This window comes from Acomys minous, assembly GCF_964271855.1.
Source record: "Acomys minous genome assembly, chromosome: 5".
In the NCBI taxonomy this organism is placed as follows: domain Eukaryota; kingdom Metazoa; phylum Chordata; class Mammalia; order Rodentia; family Muridae; genus Acomys; species Acomys minous.
The window spans coordinates 112,488,349-112,500,100 of record NC_140494.1 but is presented as its reverse complement, the minus strand read 5'-3'; the positions used below and the strand labels follow the sequence as shown (position 1 = coordinate 112,500,100).

At 41.1% G+C, this 11,752-nt stretch overlaps 1 long non-coding RNA gene across 1 annotated transcript; it reads left to right on the top strand.

Moving 5' to 3' along the window:
- The first annotated feature begins 1,980 nt into the window (after window positions 1–1,980).
- LOC311597665 lies at window positions 1,981–9,293 on the top strand. Its single transcript, XR_014779312.1, has 4 exons — window positions 1,981–2,077; window positions 6,782–7,000; window positions 7,754–7,858; window positions 8,763–9,293. It is a non-coding gene; the product is annotated as an uncharacterized lncRNA (long non-coding RNA).
- The last annotated feature ends 2,459 nt before the right edge of the window (window positions 9,294–11,752 follow it).

The window sequence follows — 11,752 nt, the reverse complement described above, 5'->3', positions numbered from 1 at the left end:
TATTTTACAAAGTTGTCATGCATGACAAAGCATTATTTTTTGTGATCCTTTCAATGTATAAAACAATTATTCTTAGCTTGCAAGATGTATATTAATAGCTAGATTAAGCCTGTAGTGGGCCATTGTTGATACCAGCTCCATGATGCCTGTAATATTAAATTCTCTTTTATTCTAAACTTGGTAGTTTATTTTTTTTCTCTCATTTTTTTCCTTGTCCATTTCTTGCTGTTTTACAATGGCCTCAACCATAAATTTGTGTTTGTGTTCATGTGTGCTAGTATATGTGGTATATGCACACGTTGTGTGTTAGTGCACCTACTCATGTGCATGTGCGAGGAAGGCTTTGGGTGTTGAGGTTATCATGACCCACGTTATCTCCTCGCGGCAGGCTATCCCACTTAAACTGAGTGAAACTGACAACCATCAAACCTGAATGACCTCCTGTCACTGCTCCTCCAACAAATCTGAGTCATAGGCATGTGCAGCCACACCCAGCTCTTTCATTGTTGGTGGGAATTTAGACTAGGTCTTCCTGCTGAGGCTACAAGGGCTCTTACCCACCAATGCAGCACCTCAGACGTTATCTTCTTACAGAGCTTTTAGTTCTGGTTTGCTTATTTTCTATTTCATGGATATCTGTTTTGTTTTGTTTCTTAACTTTATGATTCAAATGGTGAGATTTAGGTTTTCAGGTTTAAACATTATGTAATAATGATGATGGTGTGTGTGTGTGTGTGTGTGTGTGTGTGTATCTGTGTGTGTCTGTGTGTGCATGCTTACATGAGCACACATGCTGTGTGTGTTCTGTCCTTCTACCTTTTTCATGGATTCTGCAGATTGAACTCAGGCCGCCAGGCTCAGCCATCTCTCTGGCCCCCAGGTTAATCACTAAGTATTAAAGCTCTTCCTTTAAATATAAGATTTTTCAACTCAAATTCTCTCCCCTGCTAAGCATTAATTTATATTCATCCTTTACATTTTTAGTATGTGTTCATATTCATTAAGTTCACAGAGATTTAAATTTTGCCTTGCGATTTCTTCTTTGACTTAAGGATTATGTAAGTGTGCTGCTTAATTTCTAAATACTTAATTTTAACATTCTGTTATTGATTTCTGATTTGTTTTTGTGGTGTTCACAAACTATATCACCCATGATTTTAGTTTTTTGGGATCTGCTGAGGCATTTTGTGGTATGTTCACTAGGGGCTTCTTTGTTCTTTTTTTTTTTTTTCATTGCCATGAATGCAGTATCTAATAGCAGAATCTTGAGGAATGATGCATTTTGGCTCACAGTTTCAGAGCGTGGGTTCTTTATGGTGGGAAAGGCATGGCGGGGCAGCTCAGATCATGGGTGGTAGTGTTCAACAGAGGCTGTTCACACTGCGGCAGGCAGAGGCTCAGTGAAACATCAAAGGCCCATGCCTAGCAACCACAGCTGGGCCCTACCCCTTAAAGGTCTCACAGGTTCTGTAAAGAGCACTACCACCTTAGGGCCCAGCTTTCAAAACATGAGCCTGTAGGGGAACTAGGTTCAAACCGGGACAGTACATCATACAGTGTGTCTCAGTGAAGAGTCTGTGTGTACTTGAAAGTAATGCTTATTTTATGTATGTTAAGGATAGAAATCAGACAAAGTTGGTTGATGATTTTGTTAAAATATTTTTTCTTTATTAAATTTTTGCTCAGTTGTATCAATCCTAAAGGTGGTTTGAGGCGTGTCTGCTTCCTCCTGCCACCAATAAACCCTCGCACTTGCTTTCACTTTTGCTACATTGCACATTAGGCCTAGAGCCTTCTGCACACTATGCAAGCATCCTGCACTGAGCTATATTCCCAGTGAGACCCTCATAATTAGGAACACTGTGGTACCTTTCATTAAGACATGTAAAATTTCACTTTTATGTGTAAATCAAAAGCCAAAAAGGCAAGAATATGAAGAGATATTTTCACATGAATATTCATAGAATCGTTATTTATTGTAGCCCAAAGGTGGAAGCAGTTTAAGTGTCCACAGCCAGATGAATGAATAAACAAAATGTGGCATATGGGGCAGGAAGCTGAAAAGATGGCTCAGCAGGTAAGAACTGTGACTTGTCTTCCCGAGGGCCCGAGTTTGATTCCTCCATGGAGGCTCACAACTGTCTGCAGATCAGTCCCTAGGAACCTGTCATTCTGCTCTGCCTCCTAGGGCACCAGGTATGCAACTGTTACATAGAGAGGCATGCAGGAAAAAAACACCTGTGCAATAAAATAAAATAAATGTTTCATTAAAAAATATCGACTACATATGCAATAGACTATTATCTATCCTTTGGAAATGCAGGAAATTCTAATATGGTGTAGCATGGCTGAACAGGAAGGGTATTAGGCTAAGTGAAAAATGCTCATCATGAAAGACAAATCTTCATGAAGCGTAAGAAGCAGACAGTAGCACAACAGCTGCCCAGGCTTATGGAAAGGAAGAAATGAGGAGTATCTGTTTAATGGGTAGAGATTAACTTAGGGAAGATCCAAGAGCTCTGGGAACTACTTAATAGTTGAGGTTCCTGCCCAACAATTCATGTACACTTATTGCCACTGGGATGTGCACATGATGATGCTTAGGATGCCCAACTCTGCTATGCATGTGTCTTTCACTGCAGCATAGAGCACATAAGAACCTCAGTCATGCGTCCTCTTTATTTCTACATCCCCTCACGATTGCCATTAATTTCACTTGTGCATATAGTGTGAATTTTGTACAATATGATGCTATCATTTCTGATCATGATTTCTCTAAATATCTTCTGTCTCATTCTTTTTTCTTTCTTTCTTTCTTTCTTTCTTTTGGATATTTCAACTTTGCATATGTTAGATCACTTATTTCTAAATGTGATTAACAATATGTCTCTGTTAATTAAAAAAGGTCCTTCAGTATAATTTCTGCCATTTTGATTTCTAGTTCATTTATCCTTTATTCTGTATAATGTAAGATGCTTAAAAGCTCTTTTGATGAAAAAGTTAATCAATGAATTAAATTTGTTCTTTGATAGTTTCGTACATGTATATGATGTCTCTGCTTGCTCTTGCACTCAGCCATTCTTGTCTCCCTCCCTCCCTCCCTCCCTCTCTCCCTCCCTCCTTCCTCCCCCTCCTAGCACCCCTCCCTATGGGTTTTTTCCATTTGGTGACTTTTCCCACTTTAAGTATAATTTTTTAATTACAGAATTTATATTTGGTTATTTCAAAAATAGTTTCTACTTTTTGTTTAGATTTTTCCATCTGTTCAGTCAATAGCTCTTCTTTTCTCTAAGTTTTTCTATGCATTTCGTTATTTTTCAAATATTTATTTTACTTTCAGAGTTTTTTAATTGAAGTAGTTACCTCACTCCCTGCTCCCTGTCCTCCCTCCAGCCCCTATCAGATACTCTTCCTTGACACTCAACGCATTTCGTAGCCTGCCCTGGTGCCCCATAGCTGTAATCATAGCACTTAGGAGGCCAGGCAGGCAGAAAGCTTGTTGAATTTGAGGCAGGCTATAAAGTAAGTCCCTGTCTCAGAAAACAAAGGGAAAGAAGGAGGGAGGGAGGAGGGGAGATGGGGGAGGAGTGGGAGGATGAGGAAAATAGCTTGTTCTAGCCCCATGGAAGGAATCCATTCATATCTGATCGCTCCTTTCTTATGTTAGCTTCTGCTGTGAGTTCCCTTTCTGCTATGAATAATTTTGTTGTACTCTTGAAAGCAAGTTAACCTTTTCTGTTGCTCACTTAATTTTTGGATCTGTTCGGTTTGAAATATACAAACACTGAACTTTGTCTACATGGATCCAGCACAGTGATTATACAGAAACACGAATAGCTACAACCAATTATTGCTCTTCCCCAAGACATTTTTTTCAGTTCCCTTGAATAATGAAAGTCAGCATAGCCCAGGGAAACATTAAGTCGACCTCATAAAATAATGCTGTTCTCTGAGGAGTCACCGCCTGAATTATAGTCTTCATAAGTTTAGCACTTATTTGCTTAGCAAACAATCTCTCAATGGGTAATAAATTCCTGGGAGATGGTAGTGAGGAAAGCATGGAGGTGGCAGCTTTCCTTGGGTGCTAATATAATGTTTCCTCTATGTGATTAGTAAGGACCTCAAACACATGCTAGAGTTGTTTCTTTTCTGCCAAAGTGTGTAGAGCAGCACCCTGTCACCTCCATGTTTTCTCAGGATGCTCTGCATCAGGCCTAGGAAGTGGAGGTCTGAGTCTGGGTCCGTCCCAACCACAGTTGTATCGGCTCTTGTTCAGAAAATACTTAAGAACCATCTTTTAAATGGGCAAAGGACCACTCACTTAAGAAATATTAAGTTTACCCACCAAAGAAGTAAATGAAAAGGAAATTGGGGTTTCTGTCCTTAGAGAAACAATTGGCTATAGCATCTTGTGATGCCACAAATAAAATAATTTCTTGAAAAAGGTACCAATGGTTTAAAAGGACACAGAGATAACCCTAATGGGTTTGCAAATGGTCCCAATTCCATTAACAAAATGGATAGCATTAGTTTGTAACTCAGTGAATAAAATAAAAATGTTTAAGTGCCTGTCAATGGTGAGTAAGAAATACAGAGTCAATTCTTCTTTCCAAAAGGATTTCAACTAATACATGTAATAAAGAAGAGGGCAATCTAAAAGTCCTCATTAGGACCCTGCAGTGTTAATTGCTTAGTCAGATCCACCATAGGTATCAAGATCAATAGAAAAGCAAGATGAATGTGTGCTATTTACACAGGGTAAATGGAAAACATTTAGAACTTACAGTACAATTTAGACAACTTTCTTGCTTTTTATGCTTCCAGCTCCCTTTTCCATGAGAAAGAATTAAGAATGTAGAGACCAAGAACAGACTAAGTGAATCTGGCATCAAACCACTGAATTTACCATTATAAATTCTAAAAGTTAAAGGAAAAACAACTTTGCTCTGGTGACATGGGCCATACATGTGTTGAACAGCACATCACAAATCCTAATTTAGATGTTAGATTAGGGAAGATCACAAAGTACTTATCTTTTATGCAATAGACAGTAAATAGAAACCTGCATGCTTTATTTTCTAACCAGCATCATAGCTTTCCCATCCCCCTCTCAAGAGTTACCTGCCTTAGAACGAGAAGGGAGTGATTTGATCAGTAAACATTTGCTAAGCAAATAAAACCATTCCCCAAGCTTTGTGTGCATAGCAAAGTATTAAAAAGGTGAAAGGTGTCACATCAGCTCCCAGAAAGCCCATAATCCAATGGGAAATGCTGACAGTGAGTAGCTTTAGCATAGTGTTGGAGCCTTAGAAGTAGAGAGAACAGAATACCCTGCAGATGGGAGGCAGCTGACTCAAATGGATGTGACAAGTGATAACTCAGAGGTTGGCCTGGCTGTGGCCTGGCTGGACTTAATGTTTCTTGCTGGAGAGTCTTCTCAAGTCAAAATAAACTAGAAACACACTCACCAGATGTAGAAAAAAAATCATCTCAAAAGTCAAAGTAATTCTATGAGGTCAAATATGAATCAGAGAAAACTAGCACTTCAAGGGCAACGAGGATATCAAGTCACCTTTGTGGCAATGTGTTTTAAATGCTGTTATGATGTGTAATATCATATGTCATAGATGTAATATATAATGATGAAGCCAGCCATCACTGTCTTAATCACATTGCATCTATTATCTGTTTTCCTTTTGTTTTTTGTTTGTTTTTCCTTCTTTTTAAATTATTTTTATTTTTTCATATACATTTTTATTATTAAACATATATATAATAAACTACCTACAACAAGAAGAACCACAAAACAATCAGGAATTACATAAATGTTACATTCATAGTGTTTTTGGCTATTTATAGTTGGCAGCCTTGAAGAAAACATCTTTCCAATCTTGGTGCGTCTAAATTCTGAATGTAAATCAATATCTATCATATCTCATCAATATCAACTTAAAACATCTATCTAGACCCAAAAACATCTTAACCCCTAAACAATTAAGCTTAATTGTAAAACTAAACTATCTGGTCTTCAGCCCCATCAGAGACTCGAGAAGGAATAAAATTAAATACCTGAGTATACAGGGACTGCAGGTTAGCAACTTCTAAAATGAGAAGATTACAGAGACAGTTTGCTGCCTGAGCAGTCACCCAAAACTTTCTATAATGTTGGAGCATCATCTTCAGCCTTCTGGCCCAATATATCTGACAGACATATTTGTGAGGCAGAAACTATTGAGGACTTGCTTACCCTGTCTTGGCAGATATTTGAGACGGTCTGTGTATTGTATCTTTGAGTGCCAAATCTTAGACTGTGGGGATGCATTCTCCCTGTGCTCACTTGAAAAGGTACCTCAGGAGTACTTTCTAATGTTGAGATCAAGAGACAGCATGGAAAACAATCTACATCTAAGTGCTGCTGGTGGCAAATTGCCACTAATAAACCAGCTGCCTTTCTTGAGCACTGAGCTGTCAGACGTGTGTTTTGAACTCAGCATGGTGCTTGTATAGGTTGTAGTACATTAAATTAAATCCATCAAACATTTATTGAGGGCCTACTGTGCACCAGGCACATAGTCTGTGGGGTACCTAGTGGATGTGGAAAATTGACTCAAGAAGAAAATGCTTGGGTCTCAGTCAAACTTTTAGTTATTGCAAATAAAAGGATTAAAAAAAACCCCTCAGTTAATACATACAATGCAACAAAGTCTAGATTTCTGACTATTTCATGTGGCTGTTGAAATAAATGATCATCTTAACAGCTGGCTTCCAAATTTCTCTTAAGGAGGAAATTGTCCGTTTCATGCCATACCCTGGTAAGGGGCTTACACAAAAGCAGGAGACCAAAGTTGGTGGTTTAGTAGTCAGTAAAACAGTAAGTGCCATGCAAAGCTTATCAGCAGAAATGAAGAAAACGAAAAGAATGCCGAAGCCAGAAAACGAGCAATGTGAGAGAGTGTCCCCGGGTTTCGGAGACATCTACTTTCAATGACAAGTATTTGAGGTGAGCAAATTCCCTCGTTCCCCCACAAACCTCAGTAAACTCTGCTGTACACACAAAGGTTGTGTATAAATGAGGGGGGGGGGATCCGAATCATGATGGGAACAGAGATTCATGCTTTGATGGACTCACAGGATGATTAAGTGAGAGCTCTTCTCTAAGCTGAATGAACTCTGCAGAGCTCAGCTGATGCTGATCAAGAGAATGCAGGAGCCCTCATCCTTGAACTTGGAATTTAGAGGAATACTTTTGGAAAGGGCCATGTCTTATCTAGATCTGGGTCTGTTTCATTACCTCCAGAGCCCTCCTGAGCCCCCATACTCGGCTATTTTATCTGCTCCTTTATTATTTATTTTATGCCCTTATTACTATTCTTGTACTCCCCCCTCAATCCCCCCCCCCATCCATAAGTACCTCAAGATTAGGATCTCACTTGGCTGGCTGGCTGCAACGGGGTGTCTAGCACATTAGGTATGGATTAAGCCTTTGTTGAGAGGAAGATTGCCTGACTACTTTGATGAACACGCTACTCACAGTGACTTTCTTTGAAAATTTATACTGCTAGTTAATAATACAATCTTGTCTTTAATTAGGCTGTGTTTCTTTTCAAGCATATCAGTCACTGATTGTTTTATACCTAAATAGTTTCCAAAGCCATTTTGAAAATTTAAAAATAAGGTACTGATGCCTTTATTAATTAGAACATTGCTTTTCTCCCTCTTTCTGTCCCTTAACCCTTGATTATTTCCTGCTTAGAAATCTCAGTGTGTGAACATATACATCAACATAACATGAAGGTTGGGCGTGGATATCTACTCAGATGGTCAAGAGTGTGCTTCAGGGTACCAGGGGATGATGTGGGTGAGTGTGAAAGTGGATGTGGGTTCTCCTTAAAAGTGCATTTCCCACAATTCTCTTGTTTGAAAAAGTTCTTAGTAGACAGCACCAAGAAAGCAAGATCAGATCATTTTAACTTGGAAGTGGAAGCTCACACTTGGTAATTCTCAGGAGCATTTCCCTCTCAGTTTTAAATATTGCCTTCTTGGATGCCCATAATTTTGTGTGAGGTCTGACACTCCTGTTCTGGGCATTGGGCTTCCATCCATTTGGCCTATGTCTTTACAGCAAGTGCTTTGCACTGCTCCTCAGCGTTGTGCAGGTTAAACACAGAATGCTGGGCTACACTTCAATTTTAGCTACAAGATGAATAATTTGTAGTGTAAGTATTCCCTTTGTAAATTTGAGGGCTGGGTTGACTTAATAGGTATCTACAATTCAACTTAAACTGACATCTAGTTCTCCTCCCCCCCCTTTGTAAATATGGCACCTCCACCTACAGAGAGAAGTCATTTGGAGGTGAGATGTTGAAATCTCCTTGTTAGGATGCCTATGCAGTGTTGGGCAGTACAAACTCAGGCAGGAAGAGAGCGTGAGGCTGCCGCACTGTGCAACCCCAGCAAGACTGGAGCAACGCTCCCAGCATTTTTTCTTTTCAAATCACGTTTCACAGTAATTTCCAGATTGGGCTAATAAACTTCAGATCTTTTAAAACTGTGTACTGTAATTAGCTGGATAATAATCTATAATTACCCGGCAAAGTGAACCCATGTATAAATTATCAGGGTTATGAACGACACCCTTTCCAGAGAGGAACATTTGGCCTTTTCTAATCAGCCCATGGTATTCAAAATATTTGATCCTCTCTGCTGGCCCGTCAGCCTCCTGTCACTGCAGCCACCTTCTGTGTCTCTCCCTTTCTTTGCAGAGTCCTGGCAGGTAATGCTGGGTCTTCCATGTCAGTTGGTGGCACAGAGCCCAGACCCGGTATATGGAAATTCACATGAGTTCTATGAAGCAGAAGGCTAGGAAGGAACTTACTTCTACAACAGTTATAGATGCAGACACCCGCAGACATGTAGGCTGGACATTAGAAGCCAGTCGGGTGGAAAGCCGAGGACGCTGTGTTCGAAGGGTCCTGTGGCACAGATCACCTCCCACGCATACCTCCAAGGGATTTGCTTTCTACACACAGCACCTCTGCCCAGATGCAGCGCATGCCTGGACTCTGATATGAGAACTTGGCCAGCAGAGCTCAGATGGTTTCTGTTGTTTTCTTCCTAAATAACCTTCTTATTCCTATCACGGCACCTGCATGGTTTTCTCCGTTTGTGAAATTTCAGCTACCCTGGAGACTGCTAAGGACATATGCCCAGAAATGGGAACTCTTTGAATAACTGACATGAGGCAAGCCATGTTTTGATGTCAAGAGCTCAGTAGTGACAAATTGTCCTGGCTTGTGTTCCTGGGCACAGGGACCTATGAATGTGTGGCTGGGCACCCAGGTTCCCGAAAGTCATCTATATATCTGAGTCCAACAGACTTTTGTTTGTTTGTTATTAAGGGCCCTGTCTATGAGAGGAGAAATTGTTGCAATGCTGCTTCTGTTTCTTCAGTACCTACCAACATATCTATCTTTTTAAGAAGCCTCACACCATCCCTATAGAAATAGCTCTGCATTTGTTTTGCATTTTAACAGACTAAGGCCAACTGAGGTAATGATTTCTCCAAGCGAGAAAGCAGTGGAGACAGAAAAAAACCACAGTCCTCTGGAGGAGCAGCCAGGACTCCTCACGATCAAGCTATCTCCCCAGCCTGTTTGAAACTCTTAGCAGGAGAGTTGCAGAAGGATGCTTTCTCACTGATTCATGTCAACAAATAATTACCTACTTTTGCTGCAGCTAGCACAGCGATTAGAATATAAGAAAAATAATTAAATGTGGTTCTTTTCTGTGAGAAGCTGTTTCTGAAATAATTGGCAAAAGTATCTGAAAACCTGCACAGTAAAGTAAGACCAGTAAGTGACCAGTAAGAAAGATGGACATCTCTGCATGGACAGAGCAGAGATGAGTGGCCACTTCTATCAGACATGGGCAGGTGTGGGCTTCTTCCAATATACAGTATATGGGCTGGACCTGAGTTTCACTCAGCGTCAAGGTGACACTGTGACTGCGAGCGTGGTTTTGTGTTTTGCTTTGATTTTGATTCTGCATTGAAGAATACGTGTCTTATCCAAAATGGCCTTTGAAGGCTGGAGAAAAAAATTAGGAGCTGGCAAGTCAAAGTCTAAGAACAGTGTCTCTTCTGTTACTCGGGGGAGGCAGAGCTACTGTTGTTGAACATGTGCAGAGTATACAGTGGTGACCAGAAGCAGACATATTGTGTGGAGGGATTCAGAGGAGCTCCTGCCTTCTGCAGAGAGCTAAGGTTGGCTAAGTCCACTATTAGATTTTAGGTGACGGGGGTGGGGGGAGCGGGGGGCACTTGAACTTCCAGGAAAGGTAAAGAGGCAAGCAGAATGTGGTTAGTGCTTCTGGCTGGAGAGAGCTGAGGGAAAGAGTGAGTCCAGCATGCTGTGGTTGTTCTTGCTGTGTTTCTGGGGTCTCCATTGAAAAGGCAGTCTACTACTCCCTTTCCTAAGTGGAGTCACACCCCGTCAGCAAGCAGTCTGTATATGGCAGACTTAAACACTTTGCTCATCTTCAGAGTCTAGTAATCTTGTTCTTCCTTGGAGAAAGAGCACACAAAAGAAGCAGAAAGGACAAGGGATCCAGGGTCCATTTATCTTTGTCTTCTGCCACCCCCTCTCCACTTTACCCCCTACCCCCATCCGTGCCTTCTCTAAGAAATGATCGAAAACCCAGAGACCTTTAGAGTGCCTGCTCACGGCTCTGCTCAGTCAGATGCTCTGCACTCTATTCTACTGTTATTTTAAGCTGTCTTTTTTTTATTGTTGTTTTTCTGAATCTGAGCAGCACGATGCAATCTAAGTGTCTTCCTGACTTCTGGCACGAGAGCCGAGAGCCGGCCTATTGTAATGAGGGCTGCCATATTTATGCATGAGGCTTGCAACTGGGACCCATTGTCTCTTCAGACTAGGAGGAGAATCACAGAACAAGGGCCGCAGGAAGGGACTGCTCACAGTTCGATAGAGAACAGTCTTGCTGACTGGTGTGCAATGCAAGATGGTTCAGCTCTGAAGTACAAAGAATAAGGACAGAGTCTTTCTGAGGACCCTCGTAAGGGAAAACCACATCCACAGCGGCTGAGCTGACTGCAGGAATTCAGAAGATGCCGGGAGGAGCAGTTTTTTAACCTCTGAAGGGCTGTTACATAAGCCCTGGAAATGTGCTGCCTTGCTTCTCGCTCCCGCAGCCTCTCACCTGTGCAGTATCAGGCTTGGGAGGTGGCTCTGTCAGGCACTCAGCCCACTCTACTCCTACTCTGTGGAGAATTCATTCGAGGGCTTAGGGATGTGCCTCTGAGCTAATTCATAACAAAGGATGGAAGTTAGTCACTAGGCAGAAAAAAATAATTTCTTTAGAAGAAGTATTTTCTTTTCCTGGGATCAATACGACATTTGTCACAGATAATGCTGAAAGGTTTTTTAAACAATAAGATATTTAAATCTTGACAAAGTTTCTCTATGTTTCCCCCCCCCGCCCCCTCCTCCAGAGATTTTATGCTCTTTGGATAGAGAATTAAAAGAGATAAATTCTAGTAGCAGTTTGGTTGTACCTGACCTTTGTTGACCTTGGGCTAGCCTCTGGTGGATAGAATGGGGTCGGTTTTCTCTCTTACATCCAGCTGTTAGAGGGACCCTTGGCCGAGCCTCAGTCTAGGTTGAGCTGGGCTTCCAGGGGCCCCATCCCACCTTTGACCAGGATTATTTTTATGAAATGATGCTCACATGGACCT